Below are 16,324 nucleotides of genomic sequence, written 5' to 3' on the forward strand. Positions count from 1 at the left end.
TCGTGTGATGGTTTACAGCCCTGGCGACTGGAGTTCAGTTCTCACCAGACCAACGAGGGCAGAACCGTCATCGTGTGATACTTTACAGCCCTGGCGACCGGGGTTCAGTTCTCACCCAGACCAACGAGGGCAGAACCGTCATTTGTGTGATACTTTACAGCACTGGCGACCGAGGTTCAGTTCTCACCCAGACCAACGAGGGCAGAACCGTCATCGTGTGATACTTTACAGCCCTGGCGACCGGGGTTCAGTTCTCACCCAGACCAACGAGGGCAGAACCGTCATCGTGTGATACTTTACAGCCCTGGCGACCGGGGTTCAGTTCTCACCCAGACCAACGAGGGCAGAACCGTCATCGTGTGATACTTTACAGCCCTGGCGACCGGGGTTCAGTTCTCACCCAGACCAACGAGGGCAGAACCGTCATTTGTGTGATACTTTACAGCCCTGGCGACCGGGGTTCAGTTCTCACCCAGACCAACGAGGGCAGAACCGTCATCGTGTGATACTTTACAGCCCTGGCGACCGGGGTTCAGTTCTCACCCAGACCAACGAGGGCAGAACCGTCATCGTGTGATACTTTACAGCACTGGCGACTGGGGTTCAGTTCTCACTAAGACAGCATGGTTTCTGTAAAGGGAAATTTTGCCTGATAATTCTGCTCAATTTCTTTGAGGAAGTAACAAGCAGGGTAGACAAAGGAAATGCAGTTTACTTGGATTTTCAGAAGGCATTTGATAAGGTGTCACACTAGAGTCTGCTTAACAAGTTAAAATCCCATGGCATTACAGGAAAGATACTGGCGTGGATAGAGGAATGGCTGAGAGGCAGGAGGCAGTGAGTGGGAATAAAAGGGGCCTTTTCTGGTTGGCTGTCAGTGACTAATGGTATTCCTCAGGGGTCAGTATTGCGACCACTACTTTTCACATTGTTTGTCAATGATTTAGATCATGGAATTGATCGTTTTGTGGCAAAGTTTGCGAATGATACAAAGATAGGTGGAGGGCCAAGGAAGCAATGTGACTGCAGCAGGATTTAGACAAATTGGAAGAATGGGGGAAAAGAGTGGCAGATGGAATACAGTGTTGGGAAATGTATGATAATGCATGTTGGTAAAAGGAACAATAGTGCAGATTATTATCTAAATGGGGAGAAAATTCAAAGATCAGAGGTGCAAAGGGACTCTGTAACTAGACCCCCAGAAGGTTAAATTACAGGTTGAGTCTGTGGTAAAGAGGGCAAATGCAATGTTGGCATTTATTTCAAAGGGAAAAGAATAAAAAGAGAAGGAGATAATGCTGAGGTTTTATAAGACACTAGTCAGGCTGCACTTGGAGTGCTGCCAACAGTTTTGGGCCCCATATCCCAGAAACGATGTGTTGTCATTGGAGAGTCCAGAGAAGGTTCACGAAGATGATTCCGGAAATGAAGGGGTTAACATACAAGGAGCGTTTGGCAGCTTTGGGCCTGTACTCACTGGAATTTAGAAGAATATGGGGGGGGGGGGGGGGGGGATCTCATTGAAACCTACCGAATGCTGAAACGACTAGATAGAAAACATTCTCTCCACATCCACCCTATGGTGGGGGTATCCAGAATTAGAGGACACAGCCTCAAAATTGTGAGCAACCCTTTAGAAAAGAGGTAAGAAGGAAATTTTTTTAGCCAGAGAGGCAATCTCAATGGCTCTCCACACGACTTTAGACCACCTGGATAATACAAACACCTACGTCAGGATGCTGTTCATCGACTATAGCTCAGCATTTAATACCATCATTCCCATGATCCTGATTGATAAGTTGCAGAACCTGGGCCTCTGTACCTCTCTCTGCAACTGGATCCTTGACTTCCTAACCGGAAGACCACAATCTGTGTGGATTGGTGATAATCCTCTTTGCTGACGATCAACACTGGCGCACCTCAGGGGTGTGTGCTTAGCCCACTGCTCTACTCTCTGTACTCTCTGTTGAATTTCCCCTTGGGGATGATTAAAGTATCTATCTATCTCTACATGACTGTGTGGCTAGGCATAGCTCAAATACCATCTATAAATTTGCTGACGATACAACCATTGTTGGTAGAATCCCAGATGGTGACCAGAGGGTGTACAGGAGTGAGATTTGCCAACTAGTGGAATGGTGTCGCAGCAACAACCTGGCACTCAATGTCAGCAGGACGAAAGAGCTGTTGTGGACTTCAGGAAGGGTAAGACGAGGAAGCACATACCAATACTCATAGAGGGATCAGAAGTGGAGAGAGTGAGCAGCTTCAAGTTCCTGGGTGTCAAGATCTCCGAGGATCTAACCTGGTCCAACATATCAATGTAGTCATAAAGAAGGCAAGACAGCGGCTATTCTTTATTAGGAGTTTGAAGAGATTTAGCATGTCAACAAATACACTCAAAAATTTTTTTAGATGTACCGTGGCGAGCATTCTGACAGACTGCATCACTGTCTGGTATGGAGGGGCTACTGCACAGGACTGGAAGAAGCTGCAGAGGTTGAAAATCTAGTCGGCTCCTTCCTGGGCACTAGTTTACAAAGTACCCAGGACATCTTTAGTGAGCGGTGTCTCAGAAAGGCAGCATCCATTATTAAGGACCTCCAGCACCCAGGGCATGCCCTTTTCTCACTGTTACTATCAGGTAGGAGGTACAGAAGCCTGAAGACACACACTCAGCAATTCAGAAACAGCTTCTTCCCCTCTGCCATCCAATTCCTAAATGGACATTGAACCCTTGAACATTACACTTTTTTTAAAATATACAGCATTTCTGCTTTGCACATTTTTAAAAATCTATTCAATATAATTGATTTACCTGTTTATTGTTATTTTTCTCTCTCTGCTAGATTATATTTTGCATTGAACTGCTGCTGTTAAGTTAACAAATTTCACGTCACATGCTGGTGATAATAAACCTGATTCTGACTCTGGAATGCTCTGCCACAGACTGCAGTGGAGGCCAAGACCGTGGGTATATTTAAAGTGAAAATTAAGAGTTCCCTCATTGTTCAAGGCATCAAAGGATATGGCGAGAAGGCAGATGTATGGGGGCGAGTGGGATCCAGGATCAACCATGATGGCATGGTGCAATGGGCTGAATGGCCTGTCTACCCCTGTGTCTTATGGTCTCATACTGTGGGGAGTTTGAACATTCTCCCTGTGATCACAAGTGTTTCCTCTGTGGCACTCCAGTCTAGAACATAGAACATTACAGCATAACACAGGCCCTTCAGCCCATAAAGTTATGCTGACCTTTTACTCTACTCCATGACCCTTCAACTCCCCCCTAGCCCTCCATGTCTGTCATCCATGCATCTACCCAACTATGGAATAGAACAGAGTATAGAACTGTACAGCACGACATTGTGCCAACCTTTTAAACTGCTCCAAGATCAAAACCCTTCCCTCCTATATAGGAGAACGGATAGTAGAAAAATGGAGAGCTATTTAAGAGTTTCTTAAAAAATGTCCCTAATGTATTGCGTCTATCACCACCCCTGGCGGGCAGTTCCACACACCCAGCAATGGGTAAAAAAAAATCTTAACTCTGATACTCCGTACTTGCTATGCTGTGGCAATGATGATGAAGCACGCAAAAACAGGGGGATGCTAGCAAATAGCACATGTTTTTTTAAAAAAAACAAGGTCTGTTGCAAATCCATCCAAACAAGAGAGAGAGCTTTCAATTAGGAAAGCAGCATAAAATCCTGATTTCCCAGACCACACATCAGGAACTTCTTCAAATAGGAACAGTCATTTTTATTCTTAAATATCTATAGTCTTGCAAGAACTTTAATTCCTTATCTTTGTAAAGCACTTCGGTGCTAAAATTGCCTCATGTCGTTCTTTGGTACACAACTGTAAATGCTGCAAATCGGTGGCTTCTATCATTAAGGACCCCCATCACACAGGACGCACCCTCTTCTCACTGCTCCCATCAGGGAGGAGGTACAGGAGCCTGAAGACACACATTCAATGTCTCAGGAACAATTTCTTGCCTTCCATCGTCAAGATTTCCAAACAGCTCATGAACACCTTCTCAATATTTTTTGCCCTCTTTGTGCACTCATTGTTTAATTTAATTCCTATATATATATTTCTTATTGTAATTTAGTTTCTTATGTATTGCTCTGTACTGCTGTCACAAAACAATTTTCACAGCATATGCCAGTGATATTAAATCTGAAATAATTACATATTTTTCAAATGCCAATGTAACTTACTTATGAAAAAAAGAGGATTTGATAACTTATCACTTAGCCTCAAATTCGCTGGGTTATCAGATCCGTGGAAGACGCAACAATAGATATCCATTAACTGATCGTTCACTAAGTAAAGATTTCACATTCCCTCAAGTTGTAATAAAATCAAGAGTTCTGTTCTTTACACTCTGCTACAAACCCAACCACAATTCACTTTCCACACCACCAGCAGAATCTCTCCAGCCCCCACCAAACACATCTTGCTAGGCCAGAGGCCGAGAAACAAAGCTGTTTGCTATGGTAATGACAATGAAGCACAAGAAAACAGGGGATGCGAAGAAACGACACTTTTTTTAAAAAAAAAGTCCTGTTGCAAATCCATCCAAACAAGAGAAAGATACCTCTCAATTAGCAAAACAGCATAAAATCCTGATTTCCCAGACCACACACACACACACATCAGGAACTTCTTCAAACAGGAAATTTTTATTCTTAAACCTCTATCCTTGTAAGATCTTCTCAATTTCTTGTCTTTGGTGCCAAGATTACTTACTGCCATTCTTCAGTACACCAGTGTGCAAATGCTAAAGGGTGGCATCCGCCATTGTGGATGCCCATCACCCAAGTCATGCCCTTTTCTCATTGCAACCTAAGAGGAAATATAGGAGCCTGAAATTCACTCAGTGATTCAGGAATAGCTTCCTGCCCTCAGGTTTCTGAATGGACAATGAACCTGTGAACACTAGCTCAATTTTTTTGTTCTATTTTTGCACTACTTGTATATAATGAAATATATTTCTTTTTGTAATTTATAGTATTTTATTTCTACACATATCACAAAACAACAGATTTCATGACATATGCCAGCATTGCAAGCTTGAATGTTCCTTCCCCTGCGCGCATGGGCCTCCTCCGGGTGTGCCACATTCCCCCTACAGTTCAAAGACATACCTGCTAGTAGGTTAATTGGTCATTGTATGTTGTCCCGTGATTAGGCTAGGGTTAAATAGGTGGGCTGCCATGTGACAGTGGCTCGAAGTGCCAGCAGGGCCTGTTACGTGCTGCATTTCTAAATAAATATTAAACCTGATTCTGGTTGTCAGATAAAGGAGAATGAAATAGTTGCTACAAAGCTGACTGCAAAAATATACAGAAACCACTCGATTGTACAATTAGTACAATCGTTTGTAAGATATTGAATTTTTAACAAGCTCTGCTTAAATTGTTCTTTACAGCAAGATGGGTTTTTTTTATGTCAAACTTCTTATTCTCAAAGTGCTCCAGGATTGAACAAACTAAAGGCATTGCAGGGGATAAACAGATTGGAGCATTGTTCAGTCACAGAACAGACACTCTGCCATTTATAAGGCAGCTAGCGTCAATAGAAACCTAATACGCCCGGGGATCTCATTCTGGATACTCTAATTACAACTCAGCTCGTCAAAAAAAAAGTTTTCTTTTGAAAGACCAATCCCCACCCCCAAGCTCCAATCATCCCATTTTGTGCTTCATTCAGTACACAAGCTTGTGTATTGAAATCTCTGCCATCAGATTTCTGAACACACAATCAACCCATCATGAATCCTACTTCACTATTTTGCTCCCATTGCCAAATCAGAATCAGGTTTCATATCAGCGGTATACGTCGTGAAATTTGGCATTTTGCAGCAGCAATACAATGCAATACAAATTAAATAAGTAGTACAGAAAGAGCCAAAAGGAAAATATACAGTGAGCTAGTGTTCATGGGCTCATTGTCCATTCAGAAATCAGACGGCAGAGGGGAAGAAGCTGTTCCTGAATCATTGAGTGTACTGATTTTATTTACTACTAAAGTTCAAGGTAAATTTATTATCAACGTACATATATATCAGCATATTCTACCTGAGATTCATATTCTTCTGGGTATTCACAGTAGATGCAGAATACAATAAAATCAATGGAAAAACTACACAAGCAACCAACGTACAACAGACTACAAACTGCACAAATGGAAACAAATAATTAAATAATACTGAGGATGTGAGTTGTAAAGTCATTGAAAGGGAGTAGTTTGAGTCCCTCGGTTGTGGAGTCAGTTCATTGGTGTGATGAGTGAAGTTATCCATTCTGGCTCAGCAGCCTAATGGTTGAGGGGTACTTGTTATAATTTACAGTATATGTTATGTATTGCACTGTACTGCTATCACAAAATAATAAAGCAGATTCTGATTTCACAAAGCAAACCAATTTTAGTGAGAATTGACTTGAGCAGTTCACAGCCATACCAACAAACCGCAGTACATTTTCTCAGAGATACAACACAGTAACAGGTCCTTCTGGTCCGACCAGCCTGTGGTACCTATTTACACACGAGATCAATTAACTACCAACCAGTACGTCATTGGATTGTGGGAGGAAACCGGAGCTGCTGGTGGAGAACCACGCGATCATGAGAACGTACAGATATCTTAGTCAGTGGCGGGAATTGAACCCCAGTTACTGGCGCTGTAAAGTGACACGTTAACCAGTACACGACTGTGCTGCCCAACAAATTGGGAAAAAATTCAAAGGCAACAAAGGCCTGAAGTCGGCCCACCAGAGCCAGAAGATGGCAGAGCCGCAGGTCTGGGAGAGGAAAACAGTGGCCCAGTGTTATTGAATGATCCTTCACACATATTAAAGCCAGCTGTCAAAGGACAGCCAGCACTAGACACGGCATGCGTGCATGAGCACAAAGCACCAACCACAGATTGCTGACAAGATGAATTCACTGGTCTGTTGTGTCATGGCCCACACTCATCAATTCATGGTCTTCCCCCCAAACTTTTAAACCCCCTCCACCACAGTTCATGCAGATAGAATGTCCAGACATGGGAGCAGAATTAGGCCATTCAGCCCACTGAGTCTGCTCTGCCATCCCAGCACAGCTGATTTATTATCCCTCTTAACACCATTCTCCCCATAACCTTTGACACCCTGACTAATCAAGAACCTATCAAACACCACTTTAAATATAGCCAATGAATTGGCCACCATAGCTGTCTATGGCAATGAATGCCATGTTTACCACTACACCAGGCATGCTGAAAGGTAATTTTCAAAAAAAGTGAACTCACGAAGAAAAAATTTTGCAGTACATTCTACAAAAGTGAGGACATCAGGAACCCTTTCAAAGGGCCAGTATAGTCAAATGGGCGGAAGAGCCTAACTTGAACTGTTGCATTGATTATTATTGAATGATAACACCAAACAGAATTCAAGCTCAAATTATAAAGAGTTCATTGTTACAAAACAATAAACTAATCCCAGTATAGACTATCTGGAGACATTTCAGCAAACTTCTACAGATGTGCCGTGAAGAGAATTCTGACTGGTTGCATCACTCTCTGCAATGGAGGACCCACTGCACGAGATTGGAGGGCTGTCGTCTCAGCCAGCTCCATCATGGCCAATAACCTCCTCACCATCGAAGGGACCTTCACGAGGTCGTGCCCCAAGAAGGCGGCATCCATCATGAAGGATCCCACCACCCAGGACATGCCATCTACTTGTTACTGCCACTGGGGAGGTGGCACAAAGTCCTGAAGACACACATTCATCGAACAGGAACAGCTTCCATCCCCCACCATCAGATTTCTAAACGGACCATCAACGCTACCTCCTTTTACCCCCACGGCACCAGCCTACCCGCCATCAGGGGTGTCAGAAAGGCGTCAGAAAAGGGCCAGTGACATCATGAAGGATCCCACCCACCCTGCTCGTGGACTGTTGGTCCCACTCCCATCAGGGAGGAGGCTATGTAGCACCCACACCAGGACCACCAGACTCAAAAACAGTTACTTTCCCCAAGCAGTAAGGCTGATTAACACCTCCACCCACTAACACACCCCCAACCACCACTACTTTATCATTTCCTGACAGTCACCTTATGTACAGACACTCCTGTGCCGAGTGTTACTTTATGGGCACACAATCAATCTGTGTATATTATATAAGCTAACTTTTCGTGCTACATCGGATCCGAATTAACAAATATTTTGTTCTTCTTTACACATGTTCTAGAAATGACATTAAACAACCTTGATTCTTATTTTGCCATTTATAGAAAATTTTGCACTGTACGTCATAGAAGAGAGTGATAACAAATCTGATTCTGATCCCGTCACTGGCCTTGAGAAGTGAGTCAACTGCTTTGTTGTGTGGCTCCATAGTCAGAAAGAAAGCATCAGTGGGAGGCGAGGGAGGAGATTGCTGAGACTCTGGCGATGATCTTTGCATCATCAATGGGGACGGGAGAGGTTCCGGAGGATTGGAGTGTTGAGGATTTTGTTCCTTTATTCAAGAAAGGGAGTAGAGATAGCCCAGGAAATTATAGACCAGTGAGTCTTACTTCAGCAGCTGGTTAAGTTGATGGAAAAGATCCTGAGAGGCAGGATTTATGAACATTTGGAGAGGCATAATATGATTAGAAATAGTCAGTATGGCTTTGTCAAAGGCAGGTCGTGCCTTACAAGCCTGATTGAATTTTTTGAGGATGTTACGACACAGATTGATGAAGGAAGAGCAGTAGTTGTAGTGTATATGGGTTCAGCAAGGTATTTGATAAGGTACCCTATGCAAAGCTTCTTGAGAAAGTAAGGAGGCATGGGATCCAAGAGAACCTTGCTTTGTGGATCCAGAATTGGCAAAGCAAAGAGTGGTTATGGATGGGTCATATTCTGCATGGAGATTGGTGACCAGTGGTGTGACCAATCTGTTCTGGGACCCCTACTCTTCGTGATTTTTATAAATGACCTGGAATAGTAAATTTGATGATGACATAAAGGTTGGGGGAGCTGTGAATAGTATGGAGGGCTGTGAGAGGTTACAGTGGGAGATTGATCGGATGCAAAACTGGGCTGAGATGTGGCAGATGGAGTTCAACCCAGATAAGTGTGAAGTGGTTCATTTTGGTAGGTCAAATACGATGGCAGAATAGAGTATTAATGGTAAGACTCTCAGCAGTGTGGAGGATCAGAGGGATCTTGGGGTCCAAGTCCATAGGACACTCAAAGATGCTGTGTAGGTTGACTCTGTGGTTAAGAAGGCATATGGTGCATTGGCCTTCATCAACTGTGGGATTGAGTTTAAGAGCCAAAAGGTAATATTACAGCTACATAGGACCCTTCTCAGACCCCACTTGGAGTACTGTGCTCAGTTCCGGTCACCTCACTACAGGAAGGATGTTAAACCATAGAAAGGGTGCAGAGGAGATTTACAAGGATGTTGCCTGAATTGGGGAGCATGCCTTAAAGAATAGATTGAGTGAACTCGGCCTTTTTTCCTTGGAATGACGGAGGATGAGAGGTGACCTGATAGAGGTGTATAAGATGATGAGAGGCATCGATTGTGTGGATAGTCGGAGGCTTTTTCCCAGGGCTGAAATGGCTAACACAAGAGGGCACAGTTTTTTTTTAAAAAGGTGCTTGGAAGTAGGTACAGAGAAGATGTCAGGGGTAAGTTGTTTGTGACTTTTTACACAAAGAGTGGCGAGTGTGTGGAATGGGCTGCCAGCGACGGTGGTGGAGGTGGATACGATAGGGTCTTTTAAGAGACTCCTGGACAGGTACATGGAGCTTAGAAAAATAGAGGGCTATGGGTGACCCTAGGTAATTTCTAAAGTAAGTACATGTTTGGCACAGCATTGTGGGCTAAAGGGCCTGAAATTGTGCTGTAGATTTTCTAAACACAGGAACAAGTCCTTTGGTCTACAAACATTGTGCCAAACCAAATAAATTTGTAATTAAATGGCCAACTAAACTAATCTCATCGGCCTGTACAATGTTCATATCCCTCCATTTTCCTCACATTCATGTGCCTTCCTAAATGCTTCTTAAAAGTCTCTGCTGTACCTGTCTCTACCACCACCCCAGCACCGACCACTCTGTGGGAAAAAAACACTCACATCTCCTCTCACCTTTACTGCGTGCCTACTGGTATCAGACATCTCGAAAATCCCCCTCTCCAAAGAGGCAGCGTTTTCCCAATAGTGTCATAGTCACCACAACTATCATTCCAGTGTGGGCTTAAGGAACAGAATTAAAATCTCTCCGGAGGACGATAAATAAATCTTCCCAATGATTAGTTCAGGATCTCTTGCTCAGTAACAAAACCAGACTCAAAATTCACCACGCAAAGTCAACCACAAAAATCAAATAAAATCACTGTGGCAAAAATACTAAGTTTGAGTGTGGCAGATTATTTTTAAAAGCACAATTTAAAACTACTGTAAATGCTTTAGTATTTACAACCTTAACAGAGCAGTGATACAGAGTTTCAGAATTCTGGATAAGGACATGCAATTCTTTTCAAACCCACGTCCTCACCGTTCCCCGTGCACAGAGTAACGTACTCCAGCATATAATATCTGCAGGTACATTCATACCCACTTACAGGCAGTCACATTAAATACAAAAAAAAACAACAGAATCACTGTAATTACTGAAACCTTAGTATTTACTGTGAATACCCTCAAGAAAATAAATCTCAGGGTAGCATATGGTGGATTATGTACTTTGATAATAAATTTTACTTTGAAGTCTGAAGTAATGTACTTTTGAGGAAAATATTTCATATAAAAAAACTAAAAGAGCAATAGTTCTGACTCTGACTGCAGTGTGTAATATTACTGGGTGGGATTACTGTCAGTGAGTAGCTGATAGGTATTTCTACCAATGTTTATTCTGTGCTACAAATGACATTAACAAGTTCAGTCACTTAGATAAAACAAGACTATTCAAAAAATTCTCAAACCAAATACCGAGCTATGATATTAGCTGGCAAAAGTCTCTGAACTTCACCCTAAAGTGCTTCTATTCATGCCCTCTCAGCTCAAAAACAAGACAAATTAATTTATTAATACTATTATTTAATTATTTTATAATTGGGCATTAATTTTCCTTGTTCTTCAGACAAAGCAGGCAAGAATGAAAAAAAACATTATAAAGTTCAGATATTTCCAAGTGTCTGCTTACAATTTGCAGATGAGAACAGCAAGAAACAAAACAATGAAAAAGATTAATATAAGGCAATCAGGTCCAGAATTTTATTAATGTTATAAAGTATCTTTTAACTGTTTATATTTTTCTTCAAATAGCGACTATGTATTATTTTGGAAACATCATCGGAAACATATTTGCGAATTAATTAAGACAAAGATATGCTCAAACGAACTTTACCCTGTATTCTAGTTTTAACAAAATAAAGAATTTCGTATAATGCAAAGAGAACATAAAGTCTGCGAGCCGTATCGCTCACAGTTCATCCCACAAATTTAAACACTTGCAGAAAATGAGCTGGTTTGTAGAAATGCGTTTCCAGAATTCCCCAGACCCTTAAACCAAGCCTGGCACATTTCTATCACGGCTCCACACTGACTCCACTTCTTATCACTTCCACTCCCAGAATCCAGAGACACCGCTTCCAAAAAGTAATCTATTTCAATTAGGTAAAACCTTACACAGTGATCATCCCGGCACATCGGAAGCCTGCAGTGAGCTACTGTACAATTCTCGTGAGAACGATCGCAAACCTGTGCATCAGTAACTAGATTAGCCACCTAATTTAACATCCCATTTTGTTAAAAAAAAATCCGGTAAAAGGAGAGAACATGTAATAAATATCGCCTACTTGGCAGTTATGAACACCACTTATTTCAGCAACTTATCCACAACAATGCAACACACTGAGTAAGTTATTTTTTAAAAGGATGAAGAGCGATGTAAAGTGCAGTGCAGAGATTTGCACAGGGCTGCGTGTAAGCACTTTGTGAAGGCTTTGTACCCTTACGTCAGAATTAAGCCAATATTTACTGAACGTGTGTGCGCATTAAAGAGAGAGAGAGAGAGCGAGAGTGCGAGGTGGACACAGGGATTGAGTTACTTACTCAGAGAGAGACAGAGAGGGAGGAGGGAAGGCGCTGGGATCTGCAACAAGTCGGCGGGGTCCGGGCCCGGTACCGGAGCCTCTCTCCCACCCCCAGCTGAAAACAGGCACTCTTTCCAACTCCAATACTTGGGTGTTTTTCTCTTCTTTCTTGTTTCTGTAAATTGAGAGGAAAATAATAACATAAGATTCGGGAAATCCCGCTTTTCATTATTATTTTAACCTTTAACAAAAGAGAATCAAACACGCAGAAATGTAACATGCAATTAGAACAAATCTCGGGAGGTTGGGGGGATAATAACCCCCCCCCCTCCCCTTCTGCTTTATTTGTGGTCGGTACATTTCCATAATTTTGGAGAATTTTCTCTCTCCCCCCCCCCCCCCCGGAAGCCCGGAAGTTGTGCTGCGACCGAGAAAGGGAAAGAGAGAGAGAGAGGAGGTGGAAAAATGTTAAAAATGCCAAGGATTTCGCGGCGGCCGCCGCTGGCCCGCCGCTCTCCGCCGGCACTGGGCAGCGGCTGCCGCCGAGCCGGGAACCGGGGGGCCGGAGGAAGGGGGAAGCTCCCCACTCCCCGCTCTCCCCACTCTCCCCGCACACCCTGAAGCAGCAGCCTATTGTTGCAAAAAAAAATCAAATACATTGTTAGCAAAAATAGACACATTGTTTCAAACAGAAGAAGATACAAACTCACCTCAGGATTTATAAAAAAAAACTCTTATAAATGCATGATTTTTTAAACAAAAAATTGGGGGAATGAAAGTTTTTGCAACTTGTTGCTGAGGGGGAGGGGGTAATTTTTGGGAGGGGGGGTTGCCGGGTTGCCTGTTTGAACTGAGTTGGGAGCCGGGAAAAGGCGCAGCGCTCGCAGGAATTCCAGGAATGAGAACTGGAATGAGATGAACGCCAGTCCCGAGTCTGCGCACTGCCGTCCTCTGGGAGGGAGGGGGGAGAAGCTGGGGAGCGGCTCACGTCATCTATCCATGGGGGGGGAATTGGGGTGGGGGAGGGAAGGGGGGAAATAAACAGGTGACAGCGCATGTACAGGGCTGCCCCGATGGCTGCTGGGATTTGTAGTCTGAGGTCTGCGCTCACAATGAAAACCTTGATAGTGATAGTGGACCGAGCACATATGACTCGCTGCAGGGGCTCAGCGAATCACACAGCATCTGTGGAAGGAAATAAACAGTTGACATTTCGGGCCGCGACCCTTTATCAAGACTCTGACACTTTGTAAAGTTCAAAGTAAATTTATTATTGAAGTACATATACGTGCGCATATAAAGCCCTGAGTTCAAAGTAAATGTTATTATTAAACTACAAATATGTGCGCATATACATTTATTTTCCTGTGGGCATGCTCAATAAATCTATAGAATGACAAACATAGCAGAATCAACGAAAGACCACCCAACATGAGTATTTAACCAGAGCACAGAAAGGAACAAACCATACAAATACAAAAAGAAGAAATAAACAGACAATAAGTATCGAGAACATGAGGTGAAAGTCCTTGACAGTGAGTCCATTGGTTGTGGGAACATTTCAGTGATGGAGGAATTCACAGTAAATAGAAAGAGTCACAATAGAATCAATGTAAAACTACACAAGACAGAGGTAACAACAATGTGCAAAAGACAACAGATTGTGCAAATACAAAAAATAAAAAAGGAACAAGAACACGAGCTGTAGAGTACTTATAAATGAGTCCATAGGTGGTGGAATCAATTCAGTGTTGAAATGAGTGAAGTTATTCCCTCTGCTTCAAGAGGCTGATGGTTGAGGGGTAATAACTGTTCCTGAGCCTGGTGATGTGAGTCCTGAGGCTCCTATACCTTCTTCCTGATGACAGCAGTGAGAAGAGAGCTCGGCCTGGGTGGTGTGGGTCCTGATGACAGCAGTGAGAAGAGAGCATGGCCTGGGTGGTGGGGGTCCCTGATGACAGCAGTGGGAAGAGAGCTCGGCCTGGGTGGTGGGGGTCCCTGATTACAGCAGTGAGAAGAGAGCTCGGCCTGGGTGGTGGGGTCCCTGATGACAGCAGTGAGAAGAGAGCTTGGCCTGGGTGGTGGGGATCCCTGATGACAGCAGTGAGAAGAGAGCTCGGCCTATGTGGTGGGGGTCCCTGATGACAGCTGTGAGAAGAGAGCTCGGCCTGGGTGGTGGGGTCCCTGATGACAGCAGTGAGAAGAGAGCTCGGCCTATGTGGTGGGGGTCCCTGATTACAGCAGTGAGAAGAGAGCTCGGCCTGGGTGGTGGGGATCCCTGATGACAGCAGTGAGAAGAGAGCTCGGCCTATGTGGTGGGGATCCCTGATGACAGCTGTGAGAAGAGAGCTCGGCCTGGGTGGTGTGGGTCCTGATGACAGCAGTGAGAAGAGAGCTCGGCCTGGGTGGTGGGGGTCCTGATGACAGCAGTGAGAAGGGAGCATGGCCTGGGTGGTGGGGGTCCCTGATGACAGCAGTGGGAAGAGAGCTCGGCCTGGGTGGTGGGGGTCCCTGATTACAGCAGTGAGAAGAGAGCTCGGCCTGGGTGGTGGGGTCCCTGATGACAGCAGTGAGAAGAGAGCTTGGCCTGGGTGGTGGGGTCCCTGATGACAGCAGTGAGAAGAGAGCTCGGCCTGGGTGGTGGGGGTCCTGATGACAGCAGTGAGAAGGGAGCATGGCCTGGATGTGGGGGTCCCTGATGACAGCAGTGAGAAGAGAGCTCAGCCTGGGTGGTGGGGGACCCTGATGACAGCAGTGGGAAGAGAGCATGGCCTGGGTGGTGGGGGTCCCCGATTACAGCAGTGAGAAGAGAGCATGGCCTGGGTGGTGGGGGTCCCTGATGACAGCAGTGAGAAGAGAGCATGGCCTGTGTGGTGGGGGTCCCTGATGGTAGCAGTGAGAAGACAGCATGACCTGTGTGGTGGGGGTCCTTGATGATGGATGCTGCTTTCCTGCGATAGCGTTCCATGAAGATGTGTTCAGCGGTGGGGAGGGCTTTACCTGTGATGGACTGGACTGTATCCACTAATTTTTCCAGCCTTTTCCATTCCAGGGTATTGGTGATCCCAAACCAGACCTTGATGCAACCAGTTAGTGTACTTTCCACTATGCCTTTATAGAAGTTTTTCAAAATTTTTAGATGTCATGCTGAATCTTCACAAACTTCTAAGCAGAGGCACTGCCATGCTGTCTCCAGAACTGCACTTGTGTGCTGTGCCTAGGACAGGTCCTCTGAAATGCCAAGGAAATTAAAGTTGCTGACCCTCTTCACCTTTGATCCCCCAGTGAGGACTTCTGGCTTCCTCTTCCAATCATCAATAATCAGCTCTTTCCTCTCGCTGACATTGAGTGAGAGTTTGTTGTTGTGACACCACTCAGCCGGCTTTTCAATCGCCCTCCTGTATGCTGATTCATCACCAGCTTTGACTTGTGTGGTGTCGCCAGCAAACCTAAATATGGCATTGGAGCTGTACTATGCCACACTGTCATCAGTTCAAAGCAGGTAGAGCAGCCTTGCTGTGCACTTGTGCTGAGGGAGATTGTGGAGGAGATCCAAACAGACAGGCATCTGCAAGTGAGGAAACAAAGAGTCCAATTGCACAAGGAGGTACTGAGGCCAAGGTCTTGAGGGGATGAGAGTATTGAATGTTGAGCTGCAGCCAACAACCAGCATCTTTGCTGTCCAGGTGTTCCAGGGTTGAGTGAAGAGCTGATGAGATGGCATCTGCTGTGGGCCTGTTGTGATGGTAGACATATTGGAGTGGATTCAAGTCGCTTCTCAGACAGGAGTTGATATGTTTCATCACCAACCTCTCAAAACACTTCATCACACTGGATGTAAATGCTACTAGATGATAGTCATTGAAGGTTACCATGTCCATCTTGGGCACCTGTATAGTGGAAGCCTGCTTAAAGCAGGTGGATATCTCAGACTGCTTAATTGAGAGGTTAAAGTTATCAGTGAACACAGCAACCAGTTAAATAGCACAGGCCTTCAGTACTCGGCCAGGAACCCCGTCTCCGGATCATCCTCCTGAAAGATACCCTCATGTCGGTCTCCGAGTCTGAAATCACAAGACCACGGGGGCTGTGGGAGTTTGTGAAGGTTTCTCCATGTTTTGACAGACAAAGCAAGAACAGCAGGCATTGAGCTGATACAACTCCAGCCCTTGCACAAATGTCAAGCACAGCTCGGTAATTCTGCCGCTTTGCCCTTGCAATGGCTTTGCAGA

The 16,324-nt window shown here is 44.5% G+C and overlaps 1 protein-coding gene across 8 annotated transcripts in view; it reads right to left on the reverse strand.

Annotated features, from left to right (window-relative positions):
* LOC132397425 (transcriptional enhancer factor TEF-1) overlaps positions 1 to 12,990 on the reverse strand; it is a 296,691-nt gene extending 283,701 nt beyond the window's left edge. For 6 of the 8 annotated variants that reach the window (XM_059976201.1, XM_059976199.1, XM_059976200.1 and 3 more), the window contains exons 1-2: positions 12,803 to 12,990; positions 12,112 to 12,267 (exon numbers count right to left, since the gene is read on the reverse strand). The gene's annotated coding sequence lies outside the window, so the exon portion shown is untranslated. Of the gene's footprint in view, positions 1 to 11,685; positions 11,805 to 12,111; positions 12,441 to 12,802 lie in introns of those variants that run through there. The other 2 variants (XM_059976195.1, XM_059976196.1) reach the window with 2 other exon arrangements.
* Between the last annotated feature and the right edge of the window lie 3,334 nt (positions 12,991 to 16,324).

Source organism: Hypanus sabinus, chromosome 7, assembly GCF_030144855.1.
Source record: "Hypanus sabinus isolate sHypSab1 chromosome 7, sHypSab1.hap1, whole genome shotgun sequence".
Classification (NCBI taxonomy): Eukaryota; Metazoa; Chordata; class Chondrichthyes; order Myliobatiformes; family Dasyatidae; genus Hypanus; species Hypanus sabinus.